General features: G+C 37.5%; 1 long non-coding RNA gene and 1 other non-coding gene across 9 annotated transcripts; one reads left to right on the forward strand and one right to left on the reverse strand.

Annotated features, from left to right (window-relative positions):
- Window positions 1-6394: 6394 nt before the first annotated feature.
- LOC145013542 (small nucleolar RNA R71) lies at window positions 6395-6501 on the forward strand. The gene has a single exon (XR_013665095.1). It is a non-coding gene; the product is annotated as a small nucleolar RNA R71 (small nucleolar RNA).
- A 1672-nt stretch (window positions 6502-8173) lies between these two features.
- Window positions 8174-14367, reverse strand: LOC145012265 (uncharacterized). 8 transcript variants are annotated; one of them, XR_013664430.1, is made up of 9 exons: window positions 13599-14365; window positions 13274-13451; window positions 13062-13126; window positions 12818-12917; window positions 12635-12712; window positions 12470-12545; window positions 12160-12347; window positions 11375-11527; window positions 8174-8692 (listed from the first exon to the last, which is right to left on the reverse strand). It is a non-coding gene; the product is annotated as an uncharacterized LOC145012265 (long non-coding RNA). The 8 variants fall into 8 exon arrangements; XR_013664429.1 differs by lacking the exon at window positions 11375-11527 and having other exon boundaries at window positions 13599-14363; XR_013664432.1 differs by lacking the exons at window positions 8174-8692; window positions 11375-11527 and having other exon boundaries at window positions 11914-12347; window positions 13599-13914; window positions 14041-14367.
- Between the last annotated feature and the right edge of the window lie 695 nt (window positions 14368-15062).

Here is a 15062-nt window from a genome sequence, read left to right on the forward strand (position 1 = left end):
CCCTACTCGCCGAGTAGGTGCTATTTTTGGTGTTTTTCTTCTTTATTCAATTCCCGAGCTCCTAACCGCTTCTCCTGCTTCCTTTTGTTTCCGAGCTTCATTTTTGGACTGAAAATACAATTCAAACACTTTTAAGTACCTTTTGTCCATGAAATGCAATAATCTAGCTAATAAATGAATAAAAATCTATACTTAATACAAACTAAATATGCACATATCAAAATACCCCACACTTGACTTTTGCTTGCCCCCAAGCAAAACTGAATTTTAAAACATTAGAATTATATATGACAACTCCAATCTAACCCAGCCATTATGCCAAGACCGCAACGCATGCATTTGTGTCTAAATTTTCCTAATAACCCCCATACTCCAAATACTCACAATCCTCATAAACATTCGCCCACTCACCCCGAACTATGCTCATTTTATGCAACCCTCCGAATCCATCCTCAGAAAACCTCTTACCCTCAAGGTATTTTTAATTGAGCAACCTAAGCATACATAATCTAGAATTACTTCTTATGATACCCCTATGGAGCTCTTTTGAATTCTTCACTTCCTTGATAATTTGATCTTTGATCTCTTTGGATTCACCACCTTGTATTGATTGATTTTTGGTATCTTCAACTTTTTGAATTTCATGGAATTTTGATCTTTTGATCTTTACTTTATTTGCTCCAAAATTCTTACAACTTTTCTTGTAATTCTCTCTCTCTCTCTCTCTCTCTCTCTCTCTCTCTCTCTCTCTCTCTCTTTTACATGTATTCCTCACTTTTTTCACTCAAATCCCTACATGCTTAAGCAGGGGCGCTCAACCTCAACCTTTATTAGCTAACGATAACAATTTTCCTGGATACATTTCAGGTTTAGGCTGCTAAACATATTGCATCCCTCAGGCTAAGCGGGGTCATGTTTTTGTCTCATGATTTCACTGGAATAAGGAAGCCACAAATGCACTAGAACGTATATAGGCTCAACTAAACATTTGGGTTTTCATGCAATTATCAACATATTTCTAACATGGAATCCTAATTTGCTTTTACCAAAATTTTCTAAATTAAATCCCTAAGTCATATTTTTGGTATGCACCAATTTTTTTTAAAATTAGCCTAAATTAAGATTCTAAATTTTCTAATATGTGACCAACCCCCTACCCCACACTTATTTTATGCAATGCCCTCATTGCATATTATGCAAAAATAAAAATGCAAATATAGAAAGAATTGGAACAAACTCCCCTGGGGTAGCAGTCGATAGGTTGACACTCTTCTTTCTAGCTCCAACTTCATTTGAATTTAGCCATGGAAACAGCGCATCCATGACTTGGGCATCAAAATCTCATGTGGCAGCTCCAAATATGCAGGTAAAACAATGTAAGATCTTCAAGAATCGATATGGAAGAATAAGTGGTCAAGTGGTATACTCAGCAGCATCAAATCAGCAGTTCTTTTGGTATAAAAATGATTGACTCATCGAGTCATATATGCGACTCATCGAGTACAAGCGCGGACATCTCAAAATTTGTGAAAATACAAGGTGACTCGTCGAGTCAGCTTAGTGCACTCGACGAGTAGGCCACTGGGCGAAAAAAACATTATATTTTGCAATTGTTCCAGCCTCTAATAACTCTTCTAAATTCCTCCTCATTTCTAGACTCAATTTCTCATATCCCTAGGGACCGGACTCGACACTTTGACTTTAACGCTTCCCTTCCTTGACTCTCTTTCAGTCGTTATAACTCCCTTTTCTCTATAAATTTAAACCCTTCCTATGCAAGCATTCCTAATCCAATCCTGAAAATCACTAATGCAAACAAACATTAATCAAAACATTAAAAGTCTTAACAAACTTCATACACACCAAATAAAAACATAAATAAAAATAAAAATTGTTTAATAAAAACACAAATAAATTAATCCTCCTCATCATCATCATGCTCCTGTGCTGCTCTACTTCCACCCGCACCACTCCTTCTTGCACTAATCACGTTATCCCACACTGGAATATATGGAAAGTTACCACCATTGATATGCGGGATGTTGAAGTGGTCAAATAATTGGATGTGGGATTGATTGCTAAAATTGATACCCCGTGCCATTTGATCTAGTAACCGCCTTATCTCAACATTGTACCAATCCATTGGTACTTCTTCATTATCAATAGGAATCACCGACGGCTCTTCCTCCACATCCCGTTCCCGCCTTGATCGGACCCTCCTTCTCGGTGCTTTGGGACCTACAACAGGATCATCATGCGGGATAGCATAATGACCACCACCATAGTCTTCAACAATCCTGGCCCGCCGGAAAAGAATTGGATTGAATGGAGGTGTATGAATCATCGTTATAAAGTTCCATGCACCACGGGTCATCAACCCAAATGAGTTGGCTAGCCGGGTGACAAACATACCACCATTAATTCGAGAAGTTTTGCGATCCTTTACCGCACCCTCCGATAGATATGAAGCCAAACACCAAGGAATATTACAAAAAATGTCGGGTGTGATAATGCTCCATAAGTAGAAGACATCAAGGTTAGAAACCTTGTCATCATCCTTCCTTTGATTAATAGTGGATGAAATGAGACGATGAATAAGGCGGTGGGTAGGCGATCGAATGCTCCCCTCTTGTGCCGATTTTGGAATATAAACTTTGTTTCCAATCGTGTTCCACCAACCCGTGCTAGTCACTCCGTCGGGAAACACCATGTGGGATTGCTCCAAAAAGGCCCGAAAGATAGCTGTTGAGACCAAGGGTTGGTCATAAATTCCTAATCAACAAGCAAGGTCGAGCACAGAACATTGATGAAATTCACCCCCAAGGCAGAAACTAAAACTTGCTGGGTGATAACAATCCCCCCCCCCCCCCCCCCCCGGTGAAAGATACCGTGGAGAAGAACTCTAAGCATAGCTCCAAATACACCGACTCTTGAATTCAAAAGACCCGGCTCCACCGTCACAAATCATCGTTTCTCCTTCATGGGTAAACTCCTTCAAAAGATAAGGAGCTAACTCCTCTTCATAGCGTACACTTTGTAACCAATCCCAATCTATCCTATTAGGCACGTAAATTTCTTTCTTCCTTATGTCGGCCAACTTCTTCTTCCATTTCCGCATCGTTGAAGCAGACTCGATTTGTGGGAAATTCAACCAAGGAAAGTCCTCTTGGTGTCCACTAGAACTTCGCCTCCTATTGAACATTACTTCTGCAAAACAAAGATACAAAACCCAGAAACATAGATTATAATTAAAAGAAGTCATGCACATGTTCCCCGACTTGACTTGTCGAGTCCATGTACGACTCGGCGAGTCGCAAGAACTGCACGAGTCAGTCGGTGGGTCAGTTGAAATTGGACCATGAAATCTAAAAATCACTTCAAGGGTTTTGTCTAGGCACATGTGTATAAGGTATTAGGCAAGAATAAGCATGCAACACATCATAATTCATGAAGAATCGAAACCCTAGAATTTTACTATTATTCAAAATCGGGTTTCTCTATGCAATGTCCATCATAGATAATCTTAGAATCACACTTTTAACAGAAAAGAAGAAGAAATTAGTTACCTTTTCCGATGGAACTTGAAATTTTTTTGAAGAACAATGAAGAGGAAGATGAATGCTTGAGAGAGAATGGAGAAAGAGGCGCATGATGAGTGGGTTGTTTTGTTTAAAAAAAACTGATTCTTTTAGGGTTAAAACCCTATTTACCAGTTGTAAAAGTAATTTTTTTTATTATTTTTTCTGTGAATAATACCGACTCGTCGAGTCGAGGTCAGACTCGGCGAGTCTGGTCACGATGCCATTTTTTTTTCTGAAATCTATACGGACTCGTCCAGTCACGGTTAGACTCGGCGAGTCTCTTGGAAACAATCCAAAATTTTTAAAAATTCTTGTCATTTCTTTAGAAAAGAAATTTTTTTCACCCCACACTTAGTCCATATGCACTCTCAAGTAGAAATATCCGATGAATTGGAAGATTAAAATTCTAAAAACGAAAAAAAATGCAAACAAAACTAAAAAGGTAAAAGAAAGCAAACTCTAAATAACGGGTTGCCTCCCGCCAAGCGCTTCTTTTTAAGGAGTCGTTAGCTGGACTCCTTCTCGTCTACGTTTCGTCATCTTCCAGCATCGAAAATTCACACCTAATCTTTTGTGGTTTGTACTTCGTCTTGTAAGCGTGAACCTTCTTTTTATAAGCCCGTTTTAATTCCTATCTCTTCTTTATTACAGCATCATCCTCAGCTGCTTGGGCTTCTTTTCTCCTCTTTTTCTTCTTCACCCCATTCTTTTTCTCCTTCTCTTTCACCTCCTTTTCATCAAACTTAAGTACTTCATATTCTGTGAAAGTTCATGCTCTAGGTTTGGTATTGAATGGTTGATCAGCCTCCACTCTCCTATCCATTGCCTTCTCTTCTTTTTCTGTGTTTAACCGATCTACAAGCGGAATTGCATCAAGAATTGCTATATGGGCGTGTTGGACTATCGTATCCATCTCTCCTTCTGCTGTTTGTTCTTCTAAAGAATCATGAAAAATATCCATGCCCAGAATATGCAGAGAATTAGCAACAAACAAATCTAAGTTGTCCGGGTTGTTATCAAATTCGATTGGACTCGTCGAGTCCAATAAAGTGACTTGGCGAGTCTGATCGTATTCCATCATTTCTTGGGTGTTTTCTGAGTCGGATCCTTCCAGTATCTTTTCTAACTCCTCCAAGTCCTTGTTAACATCTCCATCCTCTCCAGAATGTAGCAGAAACTTGCTTGGATCTTCTTTTTGCAAAATTGCAAGTTCTTTTTGTAGTATCTCATCATCGAAATCGATAAATGAGATCTCTTCTTTCCCTTTTTCTTCTTGCTTGGTTTCCGGTATAGCTTTAAATACCGTTGACTCGTGTCCTACCCTTAATGTTAGTGTAGACTCACATACATCAATTAAAGCACATGTGATATTTAAAAATGGCCTCCCCAAAATAATTGGAACTTCGGGGTCTTCTTCCATATCTAGCACCACAAAGTCTACTGGAAAGATGAACTTGTCAACTTTAATGAGAAGATCCTCGCAAACTCGTCTTGGATGAATTGTCGTCTAGTCAGCCAAATGGATCTTCATGTTTACCGGTCTTGGCTATGGTAAATTCAACTTCTTGAAGAAAGAAAGAGGCATCAGGTTGATGCTTGCACCGGAATCGGTCAACGCTTGAGTGACAAATGCATTTCGAAATTGGCACAGAATTATGATACTTCCCGGATCGCCGTTCTTTTCGTGTAACTCACTCAACATTATCTCTGCGACTTAAGCCAAGTCTTTCCTAGCAGCAAAGAGACCTTTTAGTAAGTTGAAGTACTTGGGTGTTGTAAGCATCGTCTCTACAAATGGCACATTGACTTGGAGGGCTTTAACATGCTTCATAAAGGCTTTACAAGCTTCCACTTTTTCCACAAGCATGGCTTCGATTGGGAATGGCAAAGGGGGATTATATGGCTTTAACTAGATGGCAGTTTTGTCTTGTACGCATGGACTCGTCGAGTCCATTTGAGTGACTCAGCGAGTCGGGTCGGGTTTAGCTGGAACCGACTCTTCTGTCTTCTTTGTCTTGCTATTAGAGACCCTCTGTGCATGTGTGAAAAAATTTTCACAGCTGGAAGTCACCATACTCACATTTTCCATTCGTGGATTATTCTTGGTGTTACTTGGAAGTTGGCCCGGTCTTCTTTCATTCACTTGATGTACAAGCTGTCCCAGTTGTTTCTCAATGTTGAGAATGGATGCCTGCTGATTCCTTAACATATTTCTGGTCTCGGGCATTGCTACATCGTGATCATTCTGTCTCTTTTCGGACGCGGTTATGAATCCAGTGAGCATTTCTTCTAAATTGTCTTTCTTTTCCATCACCGGTTCTTCCTTTTGATAGAATCCCCTCTCCTTCTTCTTGTATTTCTCCTCCTTAGCCTTTTTATATTCTTCGTATGGGAGTCATTCCTTCTTCGGTTTCCACCAATCCTCGTTGTATCTATCGCCACTAGAGTAAAACACTTGAGCCTTCTTATATCCATTTTCGTCTAGATCACAATCCTTGGTGAGGTGGGGCCCTCTACAATTCTCACATCCAACTCGAATAACATGGATTGTTTGATCCATTTTTGTCATCCTTCTATCTAGACTATCGAGCTTAGCTATTACCGCCGCCATGCTATCATTCACCGAGTTCACTGCGCCCCGACTTACTTCATTTCTCGGATTGTGGTATTCTCTAGCATGCTTAGAGAATTCCTGAATTAACTCCTTGATTATCGGAGGCGGCTTTCTGGTGAGCGGGCCTTGTGAATCGAGCAATTGCCTTGTGGTAACATTGACTCCATCATAGAAAATGGAGACCTCTTGTTGGCTATTAAGGTCATGGTGTGGGCAATTATTAAGCAAACCTTTGTATCTTTCCCAAGCTTCATAAAGAGATTCACCGGGTTGTTGCTCGAAGTTGGCGATGGCTTTCTTCAACTTAGCTATCTTGGAAGGCAGGCAAAAGTGGTCTATGAATGCCTCTTTCATCTTGGCCCATGTGGTGACCGATCCGGGAGGAAGTGACTTGAGCCAATCCTTCGCAGCACCTTTAAACGTGACTGGGAGCATGCGAAGTAGCTGGGTCTCGCGAGGCACATTTGGTACATTGAAGTAGTCAGCCACATCATTTACTTCATCCAAGTGCTTGTAGGCGTCTTCGTGGTCTTTCCCATAAAAAGGAATCTCCTTGAGTTGAGCGAGAATATGGCCCTTTAGCTCGAAAGTAGCGGTTGTGGGAATTGCGGGCTGCACAAGTCCCGGGCCGGTGTCATCATGCATCCTCTTCTTCCATCCCCCCATGGGGACTTCATCGATATTAGCCATAGCGGTAGCTAAATCGTCTTCAAACTCGGATTCGTGCTCGTATGTGGGTTCTTCCTCTTCCTCGGTCTCGTACTCGGTGTCTTTTTGAATCGGATCTTCGATTGTCAAAGAGGCACTGGATGCTCCTGATTTGTTGCTCCTCTTCTTGCTGAAAACAGACTTGAGGTTTTTGAGTGGTGAGTTCTTTGAAGAAGCGGATTCTCTAACGGTTTTGCCTTTGCTCCTTCTTAGTGCGGTTTCCGGATCTGCAAGAGGGGGGACCAGAGGTCTATCAGATCCTCGGGTCATGAAACAACTGTAAACAAAACAGAAAACGCGTAAAAAGAACAAAAATAAAATAAAAAATTAAAGCTGAAACAGCGATGTACTCGCCGAGTCTGCACGAGTGCACTCGGCGAGTCCAAGGTAAAATCAGAAAATTTTAGTTTTTTTTATACTACCTACTAAATTAAACGGTAATTAACTTTGTGTAAGATAAATCTCACACAAAGGATCGATTGAATTAGAATTTAATGTTAATTTTAGAACCGTTCCCCGGCAACGGCGCCAAAAACTTGATGTGCGTGAACTCACTTAGTTTTAAACCTACTTTTAGTTGTAAAATAAACACACAAAGGCAGTGGACCTATCAATTGTAGTATAGTTCAAGCAAGTACAGTATCGAACACAGGGAACGGCAAATTAAAAATAAAAACTAATTCTATCTAAATTAATTAATAAGTAGAGGGTTTTTTCTAGTTTTGCAAGACTAGAAACTTACTAACTATTACTCAATCTAAAAACTAGAAAAAACAAAGAATTAACTAGATTCATTAATACGAAGGAACTTCTGTTTAGTTCAACTCAATTGATCCTATGGTTGATTTCAAGGTAATAGTGCAATGGATTAACTCTTTTGTTGGTTATCGATTTAAGTGACTAGGTTCGCATTCACTACACTAATCCTTAGTAAATAAACTAACTTAAACAGTAATCAGTTGTCTAATTCAATTTAGTTCACTAGATTAGTTATTCGGATTACTTTAGACTCACAATAGTTAACCAATTTGGTTTTTAATTAACTTCTTGTTGATGGTCATCACACAAGCTTGCACATGGATTTACTTAATTTTCTTATTAATTCTAGTTTCATGTTCATTAATCCTAGACATATAACAAGGTAGTCACATGGTATATGAGGTTGATAATCAAACGATGTTCATGCTATTTAATTACCTTCCTATTAACAGAAAATTAGTTATCATTCACACACAAGGTTCTTTAGCAAGCTAAAATAACAAAAAATCACCAACATTGAATTAATCCTACCAATAATCAAACCATAGTCTCAATTTTGTATCCCCAAACAGAAGTTAAGAGTTTTAGCTCATGATTGAAGTAAATATCAGCATAAAAACAAATTCTAATTATCTAACCATAATGGAAAGCAAAAGATTAAGTAGAATGGTGAAATTTGCCTCAAATCTCCTTCGGGATTGAATTGTAGCTTCTATCTTCGTCTTCTAGGGTTTCTTTGGCCTCTGAATCGCAGCTAATTGCTCCAGAATTGTCCCAGAAGTCTTTTCCTCGATCTGAGAAGTTATCTATATATTTACGTATCGACTCGTCGAGTCAGGTGACCACTCGTCGAGTCCGTCTCACAATTCCCGTATGAGATAAGTATCTGGGCTCCCGAGTCGTTATCTTCTCGAATCTTCACTTGGACTCGCCGAGTAGGTGCTATTTTTGGTGTTTTTCTTCTTTATTCAATTCCCGAGCTCCTAACCGCTTCTCCTACTCCCTTTTTCTTCCGAGCTTCATTTTTGGACTGAAAATACAATTCAAACACTTTTAAGTACCTTTTGTCCATGAAATGCAATAATTTAGCTAATAAATGAATAAAAATCTATACTTAATACAACCTAAATATGCACATATCAAACAGTTAGACCGGCAGGTCTGGAGTGACAAATATCATAAACATTTCTGACGTCTGAAGAACGTCGTTTCAGGCCAACTAGGTCATAACATGGTTATAATGAACTCACAGAAAGTATTAATAAACATAACAATTTACGGGAAATTCATTTAATTCAAACGTGTTTATGTCGATTTAAACACATATCATTTTCTATTAGTAAGAAAGGTTACTTATACATTTCGGTTTTCGGATATAAGACTACATTACACATTTTAAGGAAAATATCGGATTTTTCTGAAACAAACATGACATTTACAAAAGAAAGACTATTGTCAAGTTGAAAACAAAAGCTTATGAACTCACCAGCCTTTGTGTTGACACTTTTTAAACAACTTGTATTCCCAAGAAATCATTAAACATGTATCAAAGTGCATTTTGAGGATGGGACATTAAGGCGTCAACATTTCATATTTTGTTAACATATTGTAATTGATTTAGAAACATATAACTCATACAATGATGTAACTCTTTCAATTATATATATGTTGGTTGTGTTTGTTTAAATTACTAATGCAATTGTGGTTATGATACTATAAATGAAGTCCTCCACCCCCGGATGTTTCCGCCATCCTTGGTTTGGGGGTGTGACACATTACTCTCTAATGGATTTAGAATTAATGAATGTGATAAAATGTGTTTATGTCAAACACTACAAGAATGCTTGTGTCATCATATGCTTGTATGTGGATGATATGATTATAATGGGTACTAATTTGGATGTGATCAATCAAACCAAGAAAATGCTACACTCTTACTCAGTCCCATTATATTGAAAGTGTGCTCAAGAAGTTTGGACACTATGGTGACAAGCCGGTTGTCACCCCATTTGATACTTCTAGTCATCTAAAGAAGCATAAAGGTGATAATGTAGCTCAGTTAGAATATACTCAAGTTCTTGGTAGCTTAATGTATATTATGAATTATACAAGACCAGACTTAGCATATAGTGCAAGTAGATTGAGCCGCTACTCCCACAATCCTGGGAAAGATCATTGGTATGCATTAGTGAGAGTGCTTAGATATTTAAAGCATACAATGAATTATGGATTGCATTACACGAGAGATCCTCCTGTTCTTGAAGGATATTGTGATGAAAATTGGATTTCCAATACTTCAGAGGAAAAATCCAGAAGTGGATATGTGTTCACTCTTGGTGGAGCTGCTATCTTTTGGAAATCATCTAAGCAAACTATGAATACTCGTTCTACAATGGAAGCAGATTTTGTTGCTTTAAACAAAGCTGATGAAGAAGCTGAATGGATTAAAAGCTTCCTAGAAGGTATTCCTCTATGGCCTCAACCTATTACTGCCATTGGCATAGATTGTGATAGTATAGCTGATCTTACTAGAGCACAAAGTCATATATACAATGGCAAGTCAAGACACATTAGGCACATACATATTACAATAAGAGACTTGCTGAATAATGGAATCATTTTCGTTAGTTACATAAAGTCAAAGGAAAATATAGCTAATCCCATGAGAAAAGGCCTTAGTAGAGAGCAAGTTCTCTTCACATCGAGGGGAATGCGCTTAAAGCCAACACAATGAGTCACCACCTGGTGGAAACCTAACCTAGAAACATTGGAGATCCCATAGTCTAGGTTCAATTGGACAAGTATTTGGGGAAGACTCAAAGAAGCACTAACACAAAGGCATGCTCACTCCTATGATATTTATTTTGTGTTTTTTCGTTGATGATATAGGGATGAATTCTTTAACCTTAATAATGTTAATAGCTTTTATAGTGGAATAGTACGAATTGTTCCAGATTAGCATTACCTATGTGAGATGGATGTGAGGTCGCATCTTTGGGAGCTGATATAGCTAAGCTCTCTAAAAGTCTCATGAAGAAAGGATTGTTCGCGACCAAAATGAACACAACGGTAAGAAATTATCTATGCTTAGATATGATATGAGTGATACTTCTTGTTTTTTATTCTACTATAAAAAGTGGTTAGCTCAAGACTCTAGTTCACTACCCACAAAGTAGATCCAATTAGTACTCACTATAAAAGGTTCAACCTTTACAACACCAATTCAGATGCATGTCATATCTTACTTCCCTTATTTGAATATCAAAGTTCACTTATTTTCTATTCAAATGTGGGGTATTCTTGGAGTTTGAATAGAAAATGTGGGGTATTGTTGGAACTTTGCTTTACAAAATTAAAATGTGGGATTTATCCCACATTGGTGGAAGAGAAAACATTTTCCCACCTTATATGTCTTATCCCACTCATTTAATCAAATGGATCAAGTAATGAGTTAAGCATATTGGGTTTGGGTTGTGGTGTTGGACTAGCCTAATTGGACTCAAAATAGGCTAATATCAAGAAAATATTTAATGGTCAAAAGATGGGCCTTAGGCCTTGGGGTCTTCCTTATTAATTATATATTTTTTTAATTACAAAATTAATTTTTTATTTTTTATTTTCATTAAATTCGTAATTACTGAATGACAAGTATTATAACAGTTATATTCGGTTTTGATAGTTTCCAACTGTCATAACTAATACCTATAAATACCTGTTTTCATTCATCTGTGCGGGGTTACAGAAATCATTTTACACCACAAATTCTCTTGAAAATTCGTTCTTCCTGAAGATGAAGGGAACATAGAAATTTTGGCAAATTCAAGATCAATTCTTGGATTGATTGTTGTATCCTCTTGACAAATCCCTGCTAGTGACATTTCTGACTTAGGATACTGCAAATTAGGCCTCAATATGTACAATTTCATGATTATATTTTCTGTGTAATCATTATACAAGTATGTTTTCTGTAAATTGATTTTTGTATGTTATCTAAGCGCCGGGCGGCAAAAAGTTTCTTTCAGAAGATAGTTTTAATGTGATGATTACTTTCCTTTAGACGTGAGCTATTCATTGCGGCCATTTGGTAGATTATTTTGCGTCGAATAGTTCATTTCAACATATAGTTTCTTACTAGGTGCACAGTCATACAATATGACAAAAGTTGAGTGCTCAGTTGAATTCAATCCACCTTCTCGTTTGAATGCTCAAATCCATGTAAACATGGATTTAAAAGACCCCATGGAATTGGAATTTAATCAAAAAACAAATAAATAAATAATCCCAAAACCCACGTGACCAAATGTATGTCCCAGATTTAGTGTGGCCTTTAAACCACTTTCTTTCTAATCTTGAGATACGCTTTATAGCATATGCAAAAGCATAAGGATCCATAAAAAACAAAATCACATTCATTAAGATATGAACTTTTTATCCTACTTTTTAAAACTTGCAATTTTTGTTTCACTGATTATCATTTTAACAAAATACTCTATTTACCTGCACATCAAAGCTTGCGTGTTCTTCTCTTGCCACTCAAAAAATGGAGCATCTCTAATAAGCCCATGCTTGATGACCTCAACTTGCAAGACCTGGAGCACACAATGTGGCTAATAAAATGCTCTAATCAAGTTTTTTTTTCCTAATTTTTGGTTTGTTCCCGTTTTATCCCCGACCGAAGAATCCACCTGGAGTAGCTAATGAAACTTTAATCAACAATGAGATGGGAATTTACATCTTTTTCACGGATGAGAGAAAAAGGTACAAGTTTTTTCCCATTCGGGGTCACTCTGAGTTTAATGTGTTATACCTGTGCCATAACAGTTGTAGGGACACCAATTGCGGTAACTTTTGGTTAATCCAATCCGTAGAACATTCATAGTCATCTGACATTCAGATTTGAAACACATATCGAATGAGTCAAAAAATTGTCTAATTGAATATATTTATAAATGTAGTAAATTGCAGCACTTACAAACTTTTAGTCGCCTGTGCAATCTCTGCCAATGCAATACCATGTGGACCCAAAGGTTCATCATCAGTTGCATCATACCTGATTCAACATCAATGGCAAATCTCATGGAAACCAATATAACCATTAAGCCATTAGTAAACGAAAGACTGTCAAATTGATCTTAAAACTTATTTCTTTTCTTACGCCTTTTCCTATCATCATAGCTATCCAGCCTTTCCTCTTCCTATGCATCCTACTCATCTTCATCAACAATCATCTCTCTCATACTCATCATCTTTTACTTCTGTTTAATCAAGGACATAAAAATTAGATCGTTTGTAATTCCCTTACAATATCACTGCTTTGGATCAAAATAGGATGTAACTGGTAACTGTATAGAATTCATGATCCTAAAATTAAACTCAACACAATTTTAGACATGCTTTACCTGACATGATGGATAAGAAATTCTCAGAATATGAAGCACTTTTGGTGGAACATAATATGCACTTCCTACAATACCATTATCATAAAACCCAAAATTAATAAGCTTCATATGAGAATGTTCACTTTTTCACATGAGAAGGAAGCTAAAAAGAAACAATAATATATGTACAGTTCCCATTAACAAATTAAACTCAGAATTTGAATATAAATTACCCGATAATGCAGCCCCACCATGGATAAAAACAACATCAGGAACAAGACATCAAAAACAACAATGCAGCCCCATCCAATTCCCTACAAACAAAATCAAGAACTACATGAAACTGAACATGAAAAAGGCTTTGTTCTATCATCTCTCGGTCCACTTCTCGAAATTCATTTCTACTCTAACCTGAAGATGAAAAAAAATTATATAGAAAACATAAATAAAATAAATACCTTTTAAAAAAAACATCAGATCTATGAAAAAGATATACATTGAAAGATTCAAACATAAATAAAAATTATACACATTATAGTTTCCTCATAAAATTCAGACCTGAACAGTGGTGCTCGCATCTTCACTTGATACCCTAGCCATCCAACTGGTCTTTGAGATGCAAAGTATTCGTCATCTAAACCCGATCTCGAACCAGGTTATCCACATCACCAAATCTGGATTATTTAGCGAAGAGAAAGGAGAATATATGATAAGAAGGTGGATTAGAGAGATAGATGGATCCAGATGGGTTTTTCAGATACATCGGATTAGAACCCTGAAAATCTATGCTTCATAGAACCAAAACCCGAATTTAGAGCCCTGAAAATCTATTTGCATGAAATGGAGTTTGGGGGAGACCAATCTTTGTCGACATCTAGAAACACAATATGATTTGAGAGACAGGGTGAGAAAGAGATATACCGCCGTCGTGTTTGGATGTGAGAGTATGTTTGGGAATATGGTACGAACGTGTAAACTCGGATAAAGGTCGAATACTCACAGATCATGTACTGCATCCTCATTTTCTTCACCGTTAATGACCTCGATTGCTTCAAGCCTGACGATCGGAGCAACCTGAGAGCGTCTGTTAGGGTGAAAATCGAAGGTGGCAATGTCTTCGTCGTTAGCAGCAGCAACTTCCTACTCCTCTCTGTGTTCGGGTAAAAATCGAAGATGATGAGTAGCATTAGTCTCCATTACAGATCTAAAAAATCAAAGGTTTGATTGATCTGTTCATCACCGCCTCCGTATGAAGTTAGGAAAGGGGCATTTTTGGTGGTGTCGATGTGAATAGGATAGATGGCAGTGTGTTTAGGGATTCCTTGTATTAGGGTGTAGTATACGATCCGTAGCGTGTAGTATAATATGTATGCTTAATATATTGTACATAATGTAATATATGTTGTACCTCTTAATTTTCAAGAAATAGGCAATACCCTTAATAATATAGTAAAGATATATATATATATATATATATATATATATATATATATATATATATATATTTGAATTTCGTTTGTTTTATTTCACTTAGTTTTGTTGATTGTATACTTTTTTCATAACAACTATTTCAAAAAATACATATCGAATCGACCTTACACAAAGCATGGTGACACTCCTTTTCTTCTTAGACTTGACGATCGAAATCGTCTCAGGGCATCAACATCTCCGAATGGAAACTGCCAACATCCAACAAAATTCTTCGGTGATTGCTCAAAATCATTGCCTAGATCACATTGATAGATCCCTAGAATAGAGGAGCAACAGATGTACCAATTCTCTTTTGTCAATCGGAAGATGGTTGTGTGGAAGCCATAATCGTCATCGGGCCTGACTTCACTACAATTGGAAGAATGAGATATTATCGTTTCCACTGGAGGGGTCGGGAAGGTCTGGTAATTGAAAAAGAGTGACGTCACTTGGAGGATAAACATTACAGAGTAAATTATTGGTGGAGAAGATGGCGGGGATGCTAATTGTAGAGATTCGGAATGACATCAGAAATCAACAAATGTACATATG

This window comes from Lactuca saligna, chromosome 8 (assembly GCF_052625555.1).
Source record: "Lactuca saligna cultivar CGN05327 chromosome 8, ASM5262555v1, whole genome shotgun sequence".
In the NCBI taxonomy this organism is placed as follows: domain Eukaryota; kingdom Viridiplantae; phylum Streptophyta; class Magnoliopsida; order Asterales; family Asteraceae; genus Lactuca; species Lactuca saligna.